Source organism: Macaca fascicularis, chromosome 7, assembly GCF_037993035.2.
Source record: "Macaca fascicularis isolate 582-1 chromosome 7, T2T-MFA8v1.1".
NCBI lineage: Eukaryota > Metazoa > Chordata > Mammalia > Primates > Cercopithecidae > Macaca > Macaca fascicularis.
This window is the reverse complement of record NC_088381.1, coordinates 33,782,625-33,801,168: the sequence shown is the minus strand read 5'-3', so window position 1 is coordinate 33,801,168 and position 18,544 is coordinate 33,782,625. Positions and strand designations below refer to the sequence as shown.

The 18,544-nt window shown below is 49.6% G+C and overlaps 2 pseudogenes; both read left to right on the top strand.

Annotated features, from left to right (window-relative positions):
* The first annotated feature begins 11,562 nt into the window (after positions 1 to 11,562).
* Positions 11,563 to 12,339, top strand: LOC135971807 (coiled-coil-helix-coiled-coil-helix domain-containing protein 2 pseudogene; annotated as a pseudogene).
* A 4,382-nt stretch (positions 12,340 to 16,721) lies between these two features.
* LOC102115164 (NADH dehydrogenase [ubiquinone] 1 beta subcomplex subunit 10 pseudogene) lies at positions 16,722 to 18,153 on the top strand (annotated as a pseudogene).
* Positions 18,154 to 18,544: the final 391 nt, after the last annotated feature.

The window sequence follows — 18,544 nt, the reverse complement described above, 5'->3', positions numbered from 1 at the left end:
GATCACTTGAGGTCAGGAGTTTGAGACCAGCCTGGGCAATGTGGCGAAATCCCATCTCTACAAAAACAACAACAACAACAACAACAAAAATATTACCCAGCTGTGGTGGTGTGTGCCTGTGGTCCCAGCTTCTTGGGAAGGTGAGGCAGGAGAATCATTTGAACCTGGGAGGCAGAGGTTGCAGTGAGCCGAGATCGTGCCATGGAACCCCAGCCTGGGCAACAGAGCAAGACTCTGTCTCAAAAAAAAAAAAAAAAAAATGAAATGATTGCTGGCAGTGGGCTGCACGTTTTTTTTTTCTAAACAGGAAAAGGATTAATTATTTCTTTAAAGAATGTAGCACCCAATACAGTCACATTCTGAGGTGCTGGGGGTTGGGACTTCAACATATGAATTTTGGAGGGGCACAAGGCATCCCATGACACATGGGATAATCGGTGGGAACCGGTATAATCTCTACAGAGACTAGAATTTAGATTTAACAGCTTTAAATAGCTTCAATTTATTGGTAACATACAAAACAAAAAAAATTCGAAGCCCTTTACATTCAAATTATTGAATAAAAAATAAGTATTTCTACAATGTATAAAATGTATGCTATGTTTATTAGTCTTACTTGTTGCTAACCTACTTTTATGTTTCCTTACAGAAAATTCTTGACCTTTTATGTTTCCTTACAGAAAATTCTTGACATTTTATGTTTCCATGTGAGAGATTATACAGAAGGCAAATTTTTGTGAGTTATACAATAATAATACTTTAATACCAATTCTGTTACGAACTTCATTGTCACTATATTTAAATGTCATAGTAATTATTTTTATGTGGCATTTTAAAATAATCTAGATTTCATGCAGCATTATAAAACTAATTGGGGCCGGGGGCACCGGTTCACGCCTGTAATCTCAACTCTTTGGGACGCCAAGGCGGGCAGACTGCTTAAGTCCAGGAGTTTGAGACCATCTTGGGCAACATGGTGAAACCTCATCTCTACAAAAAATACGAAACAAAACAAAAAATTAGTCAGACATGGTAGTGCATGCCTCTGGTCCCAGCTACTCTGGAGGCTGACATAGGAGGATCGCTTGAACCCGGGAGGCAGAGGTTGCAGTGAGCCGGGATTGTACCACTGCACTCCAGCCTGGGCGACAGAGCAAGACCCTGTCTCAAAAAAACAAAACAAAACAAAAACAAAACAGAAAACAGTGTGAGAAGGGTTCATTACCCACCCACCCCACCCCCAAAGCTGTCCAAGCTCCTGACCCCATACAAAGGCAAACGATGCACTCTGCAAAGCTGCCTGCCTGGCCCCAAATGCCAAGTCAAACCCACCACTGCCCTTGCATGACCTCTGACCCCTCCACCTTCAATCTAGACCCCACACCTTTCCCACCATCATCTCAGGTCAAGAAGAACCTTGATTAAAGGCCTCCTTCCTGTCCCTGCACCTCCAGACAAGAAAGGGCAATGTTTTCAGAGACAGATCAGATTCTGTTAAAACATTTAATAAGGTCAAGATATCTTAAAATAGTTACCAGACACAAATAGATGGACTAGTACATGGACAGCAGCTCAGGCATGGGATGCTACGTTTCTTATTCACACATCAGCTCTTGACACCATATTAGTAAAGGTGGGGGCAGGGGGCACATGCCACGGCCAGGGTGGAGATGCAGCTGGCCAGAGGGAGCTGACCCTTCTGTTGAGTTGAACCCTGGGGATATGCAGCTGCTGTGCAATGGTGCCACCTGATGGTACTTTGTAGAATAACCATTCTCGTAGTTTCTCTTCCGTCTGTAAGCTCCTAGAGACTGAAATTTCACATTGGTTTCCCTGTTGTCTATTGTTGTCAAATGAGAAGTGCAAACGTCAGTACTCACCTCTCTTAATTTTCATCTCTCTAAAAAATGAAATCTCAGCTATATTCACTGACATATTATGGAAAGAACACTGGACTTAAGAGATTTGGGTTCAGATCCCATTTTTGGCAACTTACTAGTTACAGGATTTGGGGAAGTTACTCAACATCTGCATGCCCATTTTATGATCTGGAGAATGGAAAGAATAGGATTCTTGTGGGGATTACGGGAGGTGATATATGCACATCCGCGCCCATAAATCAAGCCTGGGTGTAAATCAACCCCCAAGTAAAGAGTCACCATTATGCAGTCTCTGAAGGAGGCTCAGCCAGCTCTACCTTTAATGGCTGGGATGTACTTGTCTTTTGGTTCCTTTCCACCTGTTCGCCAGCAGTGGCTAAGGTTGTGATGGAGGCCATCCCTTAGTAGGTGAGTCGAGACCATCCTGGGCAACGTGGTCAGGACCACCCTTGGGCCTCTGTGCAGGGCAGTGCCCACCCTGATGCCTACGCTGGTCAGATTGAGAGCATAGACATGGGGCCATGACCTCCATAAACCCCCACCCAGTGCCACGTGGCAGCCCAAGGAACCCTCTGAGCCCTGGGTTCTTCATCTGTAAAATGAGGCTAACGTAACAAGGGGATCTACTTAGTAAAACAAAACAAAACTAAAATACAGTTCGTCTTCTGGAGTGTTTTCTTTTGTTTTGTATTGGAGTGTTATTTGTTACTTATTATTGTTATTTTACTCTATATTCCCAGAGACAAATAAAACGTAAGAGGCTGTTCTTGCACTGCTATAAAGAAATACCTGAGACTGTGTAATTTATAAGAAAAAAGGGGTTTTTTTCTTTTAGGTTTTGGTTTTTTTTGAGACAGAGTTTTGCTCTTATTAGCCAGGCTGGAGTGCAATGGTGCGATCTTGGCTCACTGCAACCTCTGCCTCCCAGGTTCAAGCAATTCTCCTGCCTCAGCCTCCTGAGTAGCTGGGATTACAGGCATGTGTCACTACGCCTGGCTAATTTTGTATTTTTAGTAGAGACAGAGTTTCTCTATGTTGGTCAGGCTGGTCTCGAACTCCTAACCTCAGGGGATCTGCCTGCCTTGGCCTCCCAAACTGCTGGGATTACAGGCATGAGCCACCGCGCCTGGCCAGAAAAGAGGTTTGATTGGCTCATGGTTCCGCAGGCTGTAAGGAAGCCTGACCTCCGCACCTGCTCGTCTTCTGAGAAGGCCTCAGGAAGTTTACGATCGTGGTGGAAGGTGAAGGGGGAGCAGTCATGCCACATGGCGAAAGCAGGAACAAGAGAGACAGCGTGGGGTGCGGGGTGCCACACACTCTTCAATGACCAGGTCTCACGAGAACTCACTCACTATGGTGAGGACAGCACCAAGCCATGAGAGATCCACTCGCATGATCCCAACACCTCCCACCAGGTCCCACCTCCATCACTGCAGATCACAATTCAACCTGAGATTTGGGCGAGGACAAACACCCCAACTGTATCAAGCGTCTTCCTTCCCCTTTCTCCCTTCCCCTCCTCATTCTGGGAAGAAGAGGCCGCTTTGTGTTTCTGAAGGGCTGAGTGTTCTCACCCACCCCCAAACCCCCAAGAACTCTTAGGTTTCAGGCCCATGGCATGTGGGGAGAGGTGGTCCCAGAGAAGCAGGGCGTGAGATCGGCAGCTTTAGTTGAAGAGGCTGGGATAGATGGGGGGCAGGGGTAGTGGTCTCAGCAAATGGTGAAGAGTGACGGGGAAGGGTGCCCAAGGCTGCTCAGGGGGTAGAGCCTGAATAGCCAGAGGCTGAGCTTTGACTCATCAGCACTGCTCCCAGGACCACCGTGGCTGAAGAGTGAATCTCTCCGCAGTGCCCAGGGCATCCTGAGGCCCGGAGGGCCAGTTCCCTGAATGGTGCAAGACCCTCTCAGGTCCACAGGACCCCAGGAGCCAGGAAGCACAACAAATTGGATTTCCTCCCATGCTGAGTAGATGGAAGCTAGAAAACCAAAGAAGGCCAGGTGCAGTGCCTCACGCCTGTAATCCCAGCACTTTGGGAGGCCGAGGCGGGTGGATCACTTGAAATCAGGCGTTTGAGACCAGCCTGGCTGACATGGTGAAACCCTGTCTGTATTAAAAATACAAAAATTAGTTGGGCATGGTGGCACACACCTGTAATCCCAGTTACTTGGGTGGCTGAGGCACAAGAATCGCTTGAACCCGGGAGGTGGAGACTGCATGAGCCGAGATTGCACCACTGCACTCCAGCCTGGGCGACAGAGTGAGACTGTCTTTCCCCTCCTCCAAAAAAAAAAAAAAGAAACAAAGAAACAAAGAAAAAGAAAAGCAATGGCCCTTGCGCCAGAGTGTCTTAGAGGGAGTCCACACTGACATGCCCACGGCGGGAGCTGCTGAAAGGGGTTCCCAGCCCAGTGCTGCCCTGTGACCGCCGCCACCTGTTTCCCGCTTTCCTGGCCACTGTACATACATTTGTTCATGTTTATAGACTCTGAATATAGAGACCCCACACAAGAAGAGAAAGACTCAGAAAAACAATGTTATAATCTGCTTCCTGAGGCACCCTGCCTGCAGGAAGTGCTTTTCACAGCAAGAAATTCTGACTCCAGGACCCATATTTTTAGCAGGAACGTGGTCAGTCAACACACATCCTCTGGGCCTGCCCTGGACCAGATGACCAGGAGGAAGCAGCCGTGAGTCACAGGGAGAAAGCCGGTGGCTCTGACAGGGATGCCTGCTGCTCCGCGGGGAAGCAGCTTCCCCCTGGTTTCAGTTAGAAATGTCAGGGGACGCCTGCCCACACAAGGCTCACGGGAACTGTGGAGGGCGGCCCCGCAGACCACACTCAGCAGGTGCCTACCATGGCTTCTCTCCTGGCAGGCGAGGACTTCAGTTTTTCTCCATGGCTTGGCCAACCTGCTCTTTTATTCTCAGAGCCACAATCACCCCCCTCCTGCCCCAGCCTGGAACTCTGTGAGTCCCTCCACTATAGTAATCAGCACAGCCTAGAGAGGGCCAAGTCCTCCCGTGCCCCCAACATCCCACCTTCATGTTACAGCGAGACCCAAAATGTCCCAGAAGAAAAACGAACTCCATCACACACCAAAAAACGTGAAATCACCTTCATAATTTGGGAACTATAAACCTAGTTCTATTTGTTCTGTAACGTATTTTTCATGATCAGGAAATGAAGACAAAGAAAGGCTCTGGGAATTGCATTACGGAGAGGACACCATCTTCCAGGCCCTGCCAGCTCAGGGCTCCTGCCTTTCAGCCCCTCCAGAGCTGAGCCCGCAGGGCTGGGGGCCCTCTCCCTGCTCCTGAGCCACAGAAGCCCAAGGCTGGCCCTGAAGACCTAGCAGCGTCAGGCCTTTGCAGCCCCCTTTGCCTATGAGGGCTGTTAAGAGAGGTGTGGACATGGGCCCTGCCCACTCACCCTCAGAGGAGGTTGGGACTTCCGTCCCAGCAAGAGTACCCCTAGGACTGTGGAGTGCAGACGACAGCGACCGGTGACGAGGTTTCCGGTGCAAGGTCTTCCCCTCCCTCCCTGCAGCCCGATATGGGAAGGGCCACGATCCGAGCCCATGTTCATGCTGCTTCTCCAGGAGGCCTTCCCAAGCATCTTCTCGATGCCGAGTGACTCATGAATTCCTCATAGAAACAGACCTTGAACGGGATCTCTCTTCTTGCAAATGAAGAAACTGAAGACCAGTGATGCACTGGAATTTGCCTCAAGTCACACAGCAAGTAAACCAGCAGAGCCAGGAGGCTCCTCTGCCCCCAGGCCAGAGAGGGCTTGCGATCTGGCTTCTGAGCAATAGTTCCCAGCTCCTGGGACATTACAATCACCTGGGATCCCCACCAGTGGCCTGACTCTCTGCAGGTGGTGCTTGGAAGGCTGCTCGTGGTTCTCATGCAGCCAGAGTGGAGAACCTTTAGATTCAGGCATGGAGGTTCCACCTGGTTCCAGATCACGTGGCCATGTGGTCTCAAGAAAGTCACAGCCCTCCTGAGCCTCGCTGGCAAACTGCTATATAATAACACCCATCTTCCTGATAAGGAATCCACAGAAAGGTCCAGACCCTGGACCTCCTTAGGAAAACAGAGCAGGCATTATAAGATGCAATTGAATAAGGGAAATTTTTCATAAGCTTGGAGGGCTATGGTTACTGGATTCAAAAGAATAGTTTTCTGTCTTGTCACATAACCATTTGAAAAGTAGTAATACCCATTCTTTAACAGAAGTGTATTTGGGGCCAGGTGCAGTGGCTCTCGCCTGTAACATCAATACTTTGGGAGGCCAAGGTGGGCAGATCACTTGAAGTCAGGAGTTCGAGACCAGCCTGTCCATCATGGTGAAACCTAATGGTGAAACCTCGTCACTACTAAAAATACAAAAATTAGCTGGGTGTGGTAGAGCACGCCTGTAGTCCCAGCTACTTGGGAGGCTGAGGCAGGAGAATCGCTTAAATCCAGGAGATGGGGGTTGCAGTAAACTGAGATTGTGCCACTGCACTCCAGCCTCGGCGACAGGAGTGCAACCCTGTCTCAAAAAAAAAAAAAAAAAAAAAAAAAGCATATTTGGAATCAGTCCCCTCCCACGGGGACCTCTCTCAGAAGGTCAGCCCACCGCACAGTGGCAGGCCCGTGGTAGCCCCTCCATAAACGGCTGCGCGAGTGCAGTTGAAGTGGGAGGCCGGCATCCTTTCAATACACTCTGCCGCATTGGAAGAAGCCTGTGCAGGACTAGACAGTTGTCCTTCTGGGGCAGGCTCTTGCCTCCAGGCCAGTTGCATGAGTGCAGCTGTCTTGAGAGACTGGCAGGCAAGCCACACCCCATGGGACTGTGAGGTGCTCTCACGGTGAAGACCAAGTGCAGGTAGCACTGGCTTTGTGGTTCAGAGAAAAGTAGACACTCATTTCCTTGGGGAAAAAAGTATTTATCAAAGCAGGTCTTTCCCTCTTGGCAAAGAACAGAAACATGTCATTTTCTCCAGCAGTCTGAGCTGAGATTTGGGGGCAAATAACCATTAAACAGAGACACCTGAGGGGCACGGATGGTCCCTGTGGTAAAGGTTGGCTGAAGAATTACAGGTAATAGCGAGCCATTGTGGGTTCTTGAGTGGAGGAGGGGCATGACAAAGCTGGGCTGGAGAGCAGAGGGAGGAGGACGGTAGAGCGGAATGTCACAAGGTTCTGGGGCCCTGACTCCCTAAGTGCAGGAAACTGCTGAGTTTTGAGGTCACTTGGGCCTCCTGCCTCTCTGATAGCTCCCACCTGCCACCCCCAGAGGCCACCCAGTCCAAGTGTCTCATGAACTGCTAGCATATGCTGAGCAAAAGAAAGTGTGTGGCTGTCCCATTTTTTATGCACCAAGCCCTGAGGCCAGAGGCACCACCCCTCCACTTGGAAGATTCTAAGGGTGGTGGCAGTTGTCATCCTTCTAGGGAAGGTGTGGCCTTCTAGAGCCTAATAATAGTGACAGCCGTAACTGCCGCTTATGGAGGATACTCGTGAGACTCATCTGCCTGGGCCTCACCCTGACACGGAGGCTCCCTGACCTCACCTTTGGCTACTCGCTCCTCCCGTCTGTCCCACTGGTGGACCTGATGCTGTCCTTGGCATGCTCTTACCTCACACCTGCTGTTCCAGCTCCCTGGGATGCTCTTCCTCTTGGTGTGCTCATGGCTCCATCCCTGAATTCATTCAGGTCCCTCCTGAAATGTCACATTCTCTCTAACACAGCGCCCACCCATCCATCCTCCCTCTTGATTTTTCTTTTCACTGACCACACCTGACACATGTAGTTGTTCCTTTGCCTATTGTCCGTCTCCAGCCACCCCATGCTTGCTATGAGCTGCCCTGGAGCAGGCACTTTGATTGGTCACCACCACCTGTGCAGTGCTGACAGCAGGCTTGGACCATCCCAGGCACTGGATTAATGCACCTGTGGAGTGAGCACCTGTGAGGGCAGGGCCAGAGGACCATTTGCCAACCCTAGATCAGGACCATGGCAGACACTGACCCTCTGAAACCGAGAGGCTGGATGGAGGTGGTGACCTCCAGAGGGCCCCCGCAGTGCCGGGACCCCTCGCTCAGTCGGGGAAGGAAAAAAGGCAGGCGCCTGTACAGCTCCCTGGATCTCCTTCCTTCCTCCAGGACCCAGGTCCCAGCCCCTCGAAGGGTAAGAAATGACTCATCCTGCGCTCACTCCCGGCTCCTCCCTCTCCTGGCTCCCCCTCCACCCCTGAGGCCACCCATCCTGACTGCCGGCATCCACCCACCCTGCACTGCTTCCTCCCTGGCCTGTTCCCCTGCTTGCAGGCACCCTTGTTCCGCATGCGTGCGCTAGCTTACGGTTTGTCTTTCCATCTCCAGCCACACTGTCCCTCAGCAATATCATGTGAGCACACACGTGAGCCACATATGTGGCTTTACATGTTTTAGTAGCCACGTTTTTAAAATATGCTCCTGCAAGCTCAAACAGGTAAGTAGCCACCACATTTTTTTTTTTTTTTTTGAGATGGAGTCTTGCTCTATCTCCCAGGCTGGAATGCAGTGGCACGATCTCTGCTCACTGCAAGCTCCGCCTCCCGGGTTCATGCCATTCTCCTACCTCGGCCTCCCCAGTAGCTGGGACTACAGCGCCCACCACCTTGCCCAGCTAATTTTTTGTATTTTTAGTAGAGACAGGGTGTCACGTGTTAGCCAGGATGGTCTTGATCTCCTGACCTCGTGATCCACCTGCCTCAGCCTCCCAAAGTGCTGGGATTACAGGCGTGAGCCATCGTGTCCAGCCGCCACCACATTTTTTTAAAAGAAGCATGGAAAATGATCTTTTATATACTTTTTCTTTAACCCCATATATCCAAAAGATATATAGTTTCAACGTGTGATTCACACAGGTTGCATATCCCTAATTTAAAAATCTGAGTTTTGGGCCGGGCGTGGTGGCTCAAGCCTGTAATCCCAGCACTTTGGGAGGCCGAGACGGGTGGATCACGAGGTCAGGAGATCAAGACCATCCTGGCTGACACGGTGAAACCCTGTCTCTACTAAAAAAATACAAAAAAACTAGCCAGGCGAGGTGGCGGGCGCCTGTAGTCCTAGCTACTCAGGAGGCTGAGGCAGGTGAATGGCGTGAACCCGGGAGGCGGAGTTTGCAGTGAGCTGAGATCTGGCCACTGCACTCCAGCCTGGGCAACAGAGCAAGACTCCGTCTCAAAAAAAAAAAAGAAAAAAAAAATCTGAGCTTTGAAATTCTCCCAACTCCAAAAGTGTTTGAGTGCTGACATGACTCCACCAGAGGAGGGTTCCGCCCCGACCTCCTGTGCCGGGTCGCAGTCAACATCCAGCCAAAACTTCTGTTTCATGCACAAAATTATTTAAAATCTTATATGAAGTTAGCTTCAGGCTATGTATATATGGTGTATACAAAACATATATGAATTTCACGTTTAGACTTGGGTCCCGTCCCCAAGATATCTCACTTATGTATATGCAAAAAGTATTCCAAAAAACAGAAAAAAATGCGAAATCCAAAACACTTCTGGTCTGAAGCATTTCAGATAAGGGGTACTCAACCTGGTTAAAGTATGGAATTTTCTGCATTCTTTTCTTCTTACTAAGTCTTAGAAACTCAGTATGTATTTCACACTCACAGCACATCTCAATGTAGATTTAATCACATTTCACACAGCAGCCACAGCCAGTGGCTTCCTTACTAGACAGCACATGCCTGAAGGGCAGGGACTCAGTCTCCCCTGTTGCTCTGGGTTCCTGGGCCCAGACAGGAGCATACAGGAGCCAGAGTGGGTGCTCAGAACATGGTTATGATGAAAAAAAGTAGAATGTTGGCCAGGCGCGGTGGCTTACGCCTGTAATCCCAACACTTTGGGAGGTCAAGGCAGGTGGATCACCTGAGGTCAGGAGTTTGAGACCAGCCTGACTAACATGAGGAAACCCTATCTCTATTTAAAAAAATACAAAAATTAGCCAGGCAAGGTGGCGCATGCCTGTAATCCCAGCTACTCAGGAGGCTGAGACAGGAGAATCTCTTGACCCCAGGAGGCAGAGGCTGCAGTGAGCCAAGATCGTGCCACTGCACTCCAGACTGGGTGACAGAGCAAGACTCTTTCTAAAAGAAAAAGGAAAAAGAAAAGTAGAATGTTAGCGCATGACTCAGTCACTGGGTACCCCCGGAGCAGGGATGCACAGTCCAGGTGTGTGAGGGGGTGAGTATGTGTCCCTGTGCATTTGTGAGCTTGTGAGTGCCGTTGTAGTGTGCATGGATGAGAGAGTTCAGAGCTCTGAAATTAGACAAGCTGTATCAATCCATCTCTGCCCTTTCTTTTGGAACTTGGCTGTTTTTTCTGTGAAAAGGGGGATGGGGACACCTTCTAATCACGGAGTGCGGTTGGGAAGATTCAATGAGATGGTGCACACAAAAGCAGAGGGTGCCGACTGCATAGACGCCTCCTTTCCTCCCTTCCTCCTGCCTTCCAGCTCATGCACTTGGTCATTGTGCTGTGAGTAGAGTGCCCCATACATACCAGGCCCCATGGGCACTTGCTCACTGCTGTATTTCCAGCTCTTAGCACGGTGCCTGACACATAACAGGCACTCAGCATAAATATTTAGTGAGGGAATGAATAAATGAAGGAATGAATGAATGAATGAATGAATGAATGGGTATCAAGGAGATTGTAGCTGCTGCAGCTGTCAGTGCACCCAGAAGCCAGAGGAAGGCTCCCTGCTGCGGAAGAGCCTGGCAGAGTGAGAGGGATGGGCACGGCTGTGCTGTCCTGGGACCCAGGCTGTGAGCTCCATCCCCCTGTGTCCCCACATCTGAGCAGCAGCGGTTTGCATTGGGTACAGCTGCGGGGACTGCTCAGCCTCCCTGCTAGAGGCAGAGGTGGGTTCTTCTGAGAAGATCCTGATTCCTTCCTTATCGTAACGTTTACACCACAGAACAAGGCCTCGGGGTTCAGCATGTTTGGCATTGGAAATGGGTAAAAGGCATCACCCAGATTTATTTCTAAAATGCGCCTGGAAAAAATGCTCAGGGAAGAATTTATTTTTGCAAGTGGGCTTCTGCCAGACACAGATTGTATCTTTTGGGAAAATGTTGTCCAGGCTAATGAGGGAGGAGAGGCACGAAGTAGGATCGTGTGTTTTACTTCGAGGCCATTGCTAAGCAGGGATCTGGGGCTCTGAGGGTACCTGGGGGTCCAGGAGGGACTCAGGACCCAGCCCATGGAGGCTGACTGGGGCTGCAAAGGGCATGACCTGAGCACTTTTCTCCTGTGGAGGAGCCCCCTCTCTTACTTCGAGTAACATCTTTTCTGTAAAGTCAGGTGGAAAGTGGATTACAGGACGTTGAGTCCCATCTCCAATGCACCAGGAAACCCTCTATTTAGGGAGCGCATGGCTCTCCATCATCTGAGACGGAACCGCTTGATGAGCCTGAATCTGGCTCTAGTGCCTCATCCTTGCCATATGAACACTGGCCCAGGTTCTGCTAAGCAAGGATGAGCTCCCTGGGCAGAGGTCTCTCCTTCGAGGTGAGGAGCAAGCTGACCGCAGAATCCTCAGGGGCCTTAATCCCCCAAGGGCTCTACTGGCACTGAAGGTGGCCATGGCAACGCATCCACCTCATAGTAGCTCGTGATTGAAAAATGCATCAGAGGTTACAGGTCCAGAGGCCGAGCCGTCGAGTACCTAGGATGCCGCATGGAAGCCGAAGCCGTACCTCCCGCATGGCCCCTCCGGCCAGCCGGGCACCTCAGCTGAGAGCTGCACCGAGGCCGGCACCTGTCGCTCAGCCACCAGCAGCGGCACCCCCATCTGCAGTTGGCTCTTCTGCTTCTGCACCCCGGCAGCCAGGTCTGATGGCCCAGATGGCAACCACTGCAGCTGGCGTGGCTGTGGGCTCTGCTGTGGGACACACACTGGGTCATGCCACTACTGGGGGCTTCAGGGGAGGAAGTAATGCTGAGCCTGCGAGGCCTGACATCACTTACCAGGAGCCGCAGGGAACCCAGCCGGCACAGCAACAGCAGCCTTGCTTCTATGAGATCAAACAGTTTCTGGAGTGTGCCCAGAACCAGGGTGACATCAAGCTCTGTGAGGGTTTCAATGAGGTGCTGAAACAGTGCCGACTTGCAAATGGATTGGCCTAATCAAGAAGTTCAACCTGGAGAGATGGAAAATCAGCTCTCATACCTTAAGTTAATTTAGTATAAAAATAGAATTGATAGTGAAGGTGTATAAAGTGTAACCATCAGTTAAACCTCTCCTATCATTCCTAGCTTCCTTGCTTCAGAACTGAAATGGAAGGGGGTGTGTTCCTACTCTGTAGAATTTGGGACTGGGCAAAATGTGTTACCTCCTTAAACTAGCTGTTACGATTTTATTCTTTGTGAGTTAATTAGAATAAAGTCATTTTCTTCCAAAAAAAAAAAATGCATCAGAGAGGTCTGGGGAAAGCATCCCAGCGAAGGAGCCCGCCTCACTCCCCTTTGCCCTGTCCTCCCTGGGCCTCTTCTGGGTGCTGGGGGAAGGGTGGGTACAACGCAGCCAGGGTACACAGGGAAGGTGCTGTGTCCAGGTTTTTGCCCACATTAAGGGTACACCATGAATGTGCCTTTGGCTAGTAGCTTCTTGCTTGTTCACCAGGATCTGGACCCCCCAACCCTGGGACCCCCAGTCTTCACAGTGGCTCTAGCCACTTAGTCTCTACTCTCCAGTGTCCTGGTGTAGCCCCAGTCACCATCCCCATCCCCCATCCCTCCCGCCCTCCTAACAGCTGTGCATCCTCTGCATTTCCGTCCGTGGTCCTGCTTTCCACCCATCCTGCACTCCATGAAGGCAGCAAGGGGGGTCTGCAAGCTATTTTCGAGATATCAAAAAGCCCAGAGGAAACCATACGTTTACCTCAATGACGTTCCCAGACTAAATAAAACATTAAGTTTATTTGCTTTGGGCTGGAGTCATATCAACCCAGTGTGGCAACTGTGGTTATCTTGACTGATCAGAAGCACTAATTGGCAGTTGGATGTCTTTGATAAATAAAACTCAAAGAAATAAATTATTATTCAATAAATGTAGTTTGTTAGGTAGTTAAAAGCCTTTAAAACATGGAATCCCTTGAGGAAAGAACTAAAAAGGGTCTTTTTGTGGTGAGGGGGTGGGAACGTCTGATCTGCACCAATGTGATATTTTTATTAAAAAAAAAAAAAAAAAGCACACACATTTTCCACAGCCCTCTGATGCCAGATTTCTCACTGGTGAGTTTGACTTCATAGCATTCCTACAAATAATACGTTGTTCATGCCTGCTTTTCCCAGAATGTGATTCACCAAATCCTGCTAATAAGTGTTTCTTGGGAGTTCATACAAAAGGATCCATGATCAAAAATGTTTGGGCAAAACTATGAAGCAAAAGCAAACCATTTATTATGGGATTCTTCAGGGTTAATCGAGAATCTGAATCATAAATCCACAAGAAGGAGATAGAGGATGCGGCATTCCCAGCTGCTAGCCTCAGGATCCATTTTACAAAGCACTGTTTCAAGTAACAAGTGTTCCACCAAGCACACTTTGGAACACACAATGTTCCTGATATGATGACTTAGGTGACTCAAGACCCCACTGACAGCCATAGGGACAGACAAAAATAAAGAGGAGGAAGAGGGATGGAGAGGCAGTGGAGGGGCAGAGGCGAAGGCAGGCCCCAGGACAGGGTGGACATTCCTAGCATCCCTGCAGCCAGAGCTCCCAGGACTGGATACTTGCTCCCCTACAGAATGGAGCTGCCAACAGGTGTGAAACGGGTGTGACTGACAGGCCATGCTATCCCAGAGACCTGTACTCAAAAGAAATAGCTCAAGTGACCCCAGAAGATTTTGCTTCATTTCATCTCCAGTCCTTATCATGTAATTGCCTGTGAAAACCGCAGGAAGTGGGAGTGCACCTTGCAAGCCACCGACTCCTCCCTTCTTCAGGCCCTCTGAATGACTCTTGCCTCCGGGGTCACACAGCATCTGCACTGGGCCAGGCTGGCAGAAGAGCAGAGCACACAAAGCCACCTCTTGGCTTGCCCACAGCACACACGACATGATTCTCCATGTACAGTTACGGTTGTGGCTATGTGACACGTCCAGATGTAACATGAAAAATTAAGGGACACCTCCAGATGTTCCCTCCACATACACACAATTCCAAAGAGGCAAGAACCTGAAATGGTGCAGGGAAGGCCAGTATGGAAGGGGAGGGTGTCGGTGTGCTCCTCAGGAGGCCTTCTCCGAGCAGATGCGCAGACATGGGGCCGGGTCTGCTTTCTGGACCTCCTTTGCAGGGAAACAACGCAGCGCCTTCCCAGGAGGAAGGAGACAGTGCCTGGTGGGCAGCTGCACAGGAAAGGAACAAGGGAAAAAGGAAAAGGACACACATTCAACTTCCGTGACACACCCGGCCCCTTCACCCATACTCTTCTTTGGTTTTTTTTGAGATGGAGTCTTGCTGTGTCAACGAGGCTGAAGTGCAGTGGTGTGATCTCAGCTCACTGCAACCTCCACCTCCTGTATTCAAGTGATTCTCCTGACCCAGCCTCCCGGGTAGCTGGGTTTACAGGCAACCTCTAACACACTTGGCTAATTTTTGTATTTTTAGTAGAGACAGGGTTTCACTATGTTGGCCAGGCTGGTCTCGAACTCCTGACCTCAGGTGATCCATCTGCCTCAGTCTCCCAAAGTGCTGGGATTACAGGCGTGAGCCACTGCACCCGGCCCCCATATTCTTTTATTTCAAACTCATAGATGGCCAGGAATGTGGCTTCATTACCCGCATTTTACAGATGAGAAACCAAGGTTCAGCAAGATCCATGGATAATTAGTAAGGGTCTGTCTGGCTCCAAGGCCCACAGCTGCCCCCTATGCTATTCTGGCTCTAGGAAATCGGGAGACCTGATTTGCTTTAAGGAAGGTGGATTCCTGGCCAAGAATTCTGTGAGAAGACCCGGGAGACACAGCTGAGAAGCTGAGGAGGGCTGTTTCAGGAGGAAGCTGAGAAGTGCCTCTGTGGTCCTGGCTTCCCCGGTGTCCAAGTCAGAGCGAATGAGGCAATGGCAGAACAAACAGGCAGGTGCAGGCTGACGGCCCCCAAGGCTCTGGCTAGAGAAGAGGCAATGCCACTGACTCTTTGGGTTTTGCCATTTGAACTTGCACAGGCTCAGCAATGATGTGTTTTGGAAATAGTTGAAAAGCTTCAGCAGGAAGAATCTAGAAATTATTTCCACTAGTGTTTTCTATTTGTGTGGAACTTTTCCCTTTGTAAGGCAAATTCATATCCATACTCTCTTCTTACTCATGTGAACAGCCCTGGAGGTGAGGAGTAGGTAAGTAAGTAATTAGCGTTTCCATCTGACAGATAAGCAAACTGTGGTGCAGGAAGCAAGGGAAAGACATCATTTATGCCTGACAACTGGCTGATGGACAGAACTCTTACTTTCCCATCTTTGTAATCCAGGGCAATAAATATCTAGTCTAGAAACAACTCTAAGATGAACCAGTCAGTGACCTGAATAGCTGAGCCCAGTTAACATCTGTGGTGGAACTAGGACTCCAGGATCCCGGAACCAGAGTCTCAGTTTCTTGTCCTCCTGCCATCCCATTTCTAGACTTAACATAAGAAGTCACCTTCCATAGCTTCCAAAGGCTTTCCACCCCACAGTGGCGTCCTGTCTTTGGAAACGCTTTTTGGTGTACTGAGAGATGATCACCAAGAGTCACACTGACCAGGATTCAGTGACTTCATGCGCAAGCTATCTTCCTCCCACGCAGTTTCTGGAATTTACCCAGAGGTCTTGTGGAACCACATGCAGATGACTGTTTAGTAAATTGACCCTGGCGTTAACGGTAAATTTAATGCCAGCACTTCTTTCCAGTGACCTTATTTGTTGAGTCAGACTTAATTCGATCACAATCTTTCTGAGATCAAGGATCCAAGTCCCTGGGTGGTGTGTCTCTGAGGCATTCTCAGACTAGGTACTGCAACTCAATCGCCTTAGGTGACGGGAAAAAATTCTGCCAATCATCAGTTTGGCTGCCTTTATTATTATTATTATTTTTACACAGTGAACTCAACCAGGTACTTTGAAAAGCAGACATTAATTTATCATTAGTTTTCTATGAGTATTGTCATCAAACATTGGTAGGATTGAGTAAAACTGAAATTCATCTTAAAGGGAAAACATTCTAAAATCTCTGATAGGGACAAGCAGCCAGTTTAGGGCAGTTGAATTCTGGAGCTTAGTGATTTCCATTTGTTATTGACACAACTTCTATTCTGTGAGAATAGAAAAGGGCTGATTATGAAGTTCCTTATTAGGTCATGTCAGTGACAGAGACAACCAACATTTTAAGACACAAGAAGAGAGTTACAGAGTTACCAAGTCATGAAGATAAGGAAAAAAGAAACAAGATAAGTTAAAATAAATAAGCATGTTGGAGCCCACATCAAGTAAACAACTCTTTTTAATTAAGAAAGAAATTTAAAGCATGAAAGAAAAGAAAAGGGGCTTAAAGGCAATTTCTGTTAGTGTGAGGTATTTTCAGTAAAGAATTAGGGCAACCAAGGATTATTATTTTCTTAAGCTTTTGATTGAAATCTCAGACTTTCATCCCTTCTTTCTGCAGTTAGAAAATCAAGAGACCAGGGGCCCAACCTCCGACTAGAGGAAACTAAAAGCTGAAAATAAGCTAAGACTATAGAGATTCCTAGGCGGCGGTCAGTGGGAGGGAGGTGGCTGCTCAACCAATCTTCTGAGTAACTGGGTTTTTCCTGCCTGGCTTTCTGTCTTGGCCACACAGAACATCAGATCACGTCTGACTCCACACCTGCCCTTCCAGGCTTCCTGCCAGAGCTGTACCCTCCCAGCGGGCCAGTCTCAAGCCCTCCCTCCCGCAGGCTCCGTGGAGCTCTCCTCCGTGCAGCTGCCAGAGGCTGTTGTCTCATGACCACGTGTGGCTCTGCCTCCTGGTAAGAGCGCAGACTCCTTGGGGCACAGTCCCTTTCTTATTCCTTTTTTTTGGGGGGGGGGGAGGGAGTCTTCCTCTGTCGCCAGGCTGGAGTGCAGTGGCGCGATCTTGGCTCACTGTAGCCTCCACCTCCCGGGTTCAAGCGATTCTCCTGCCTCAGCCTCCCAAGTAGCTGGGATTACAGGCACCCACGGATAGTTTTTGTATGTTTAGTAGAGACGGGGTTTCGCCATGTTGGCCAGGCTGGTCTCGAACTCCTGACCTCGTGATTCGCCCACCTCGGCCTCCCAAAGTGCTGGGATTACAGGCGTGAGCCACTGCGCCCGTCCCATTTCTTATTCTTTACAGACATCCCACATACAAGACTGCTGAACTTGGCTTCTGAACAATACAGGTAGTTCAGCTCCTTGCCGTATGAAAAGAATTCACTAAAATCTCAAACATTTAAAAAAAAAAAATCTGTTTTCTCATTGGGGGAAAAAAATCTCTTGGCTGCGTAGGGGTCCTTTATTAAGTTCACACCATGTAATATTACACAACCATTAAAAAGAATGAGTAGGGACCCGGACCGAGGCGGAGGCCAGGGCAGCGCGTCCCGGAGCGGAGTCCGCGCTCACTGCAGCCATGCGGAGACAAGGATGTGGACCCCGCGCCCCCGCGCCACACGCCAGCACTGTCGTCTACCTGACGAAGGCCTTCAACCTCCTCGTGGACCGACCCGTGACCCTCGTGAGAGGTCCCAGAGTGGCAGCACGCAAAGAACAGGTATTACTACTACCACCGGCAGTACCGCCGCGTGCCGGACATCACCGAGGGCAAGGAGGACATCTTGTGCATATATGAAGCCGAATGCAGCGGAGGAGGGACTACAAAGTCGATCAAGAAATCGTCAGTATTATCCAGGAGCGGCTCAAGGCCTGTCAGTAGAGCGAAGGAGACAACAACAGGCAGAACCGGGCCAAGGAAGTGCAGCAGTTCACCCAGGTGGCCCCGGCCTACCAGGACCGCTAACAGGCCCTGGGGGCCCACTGTTCTGCCGGAAAGTGCCGGGCCAAGCAGAAGCAGAGGATGCTGGGAGAGAGAGCAGCTGCAAAAGCGGCCGCTGCTGCCGCCTCCTGAGGCAGCTGTAGCTGCCCCTGCTGTGTGGCTCTGCTTGACTGTCGCTATGTTGCTGAAATAAAACCCTGCAACCTGAAAAACAAAAAAGAAAAAAGAAAGAAAGAAAAAAAAAATGAGTTAAGAGGCGGGGCACGGTGCCCAGGCCTGTAATCCCAGCACTTTCGGAGGCCGAGGCAGGTGGATCTCTTGAGCTTCGGAGTTTAAGACCAGCCTAGGCAACATGTCGAAACCCCATCTCTACAAAAAATACGAAAATTAGCCAGGTTCAGTGGTGCATGCCTGTAGTCCCATCTACTCGAGAGGCTGAGGTGAAAGGATCGATTGAGTCTTGGAGGCCAGGCGGCAGTGAGCTGTGACTGTACCACTGCACTCCAACATGGGCAAGGGAGTGAGACCCTGTCTCAAAAAAAAAAAAAAAAAAAATGAATGAATAAGATTGATATCTACTCATCTGAAGGGATTTTCACAGTGTATTTACTGTTAGATGAGCAAAACAAATAGCAGATAATTGTA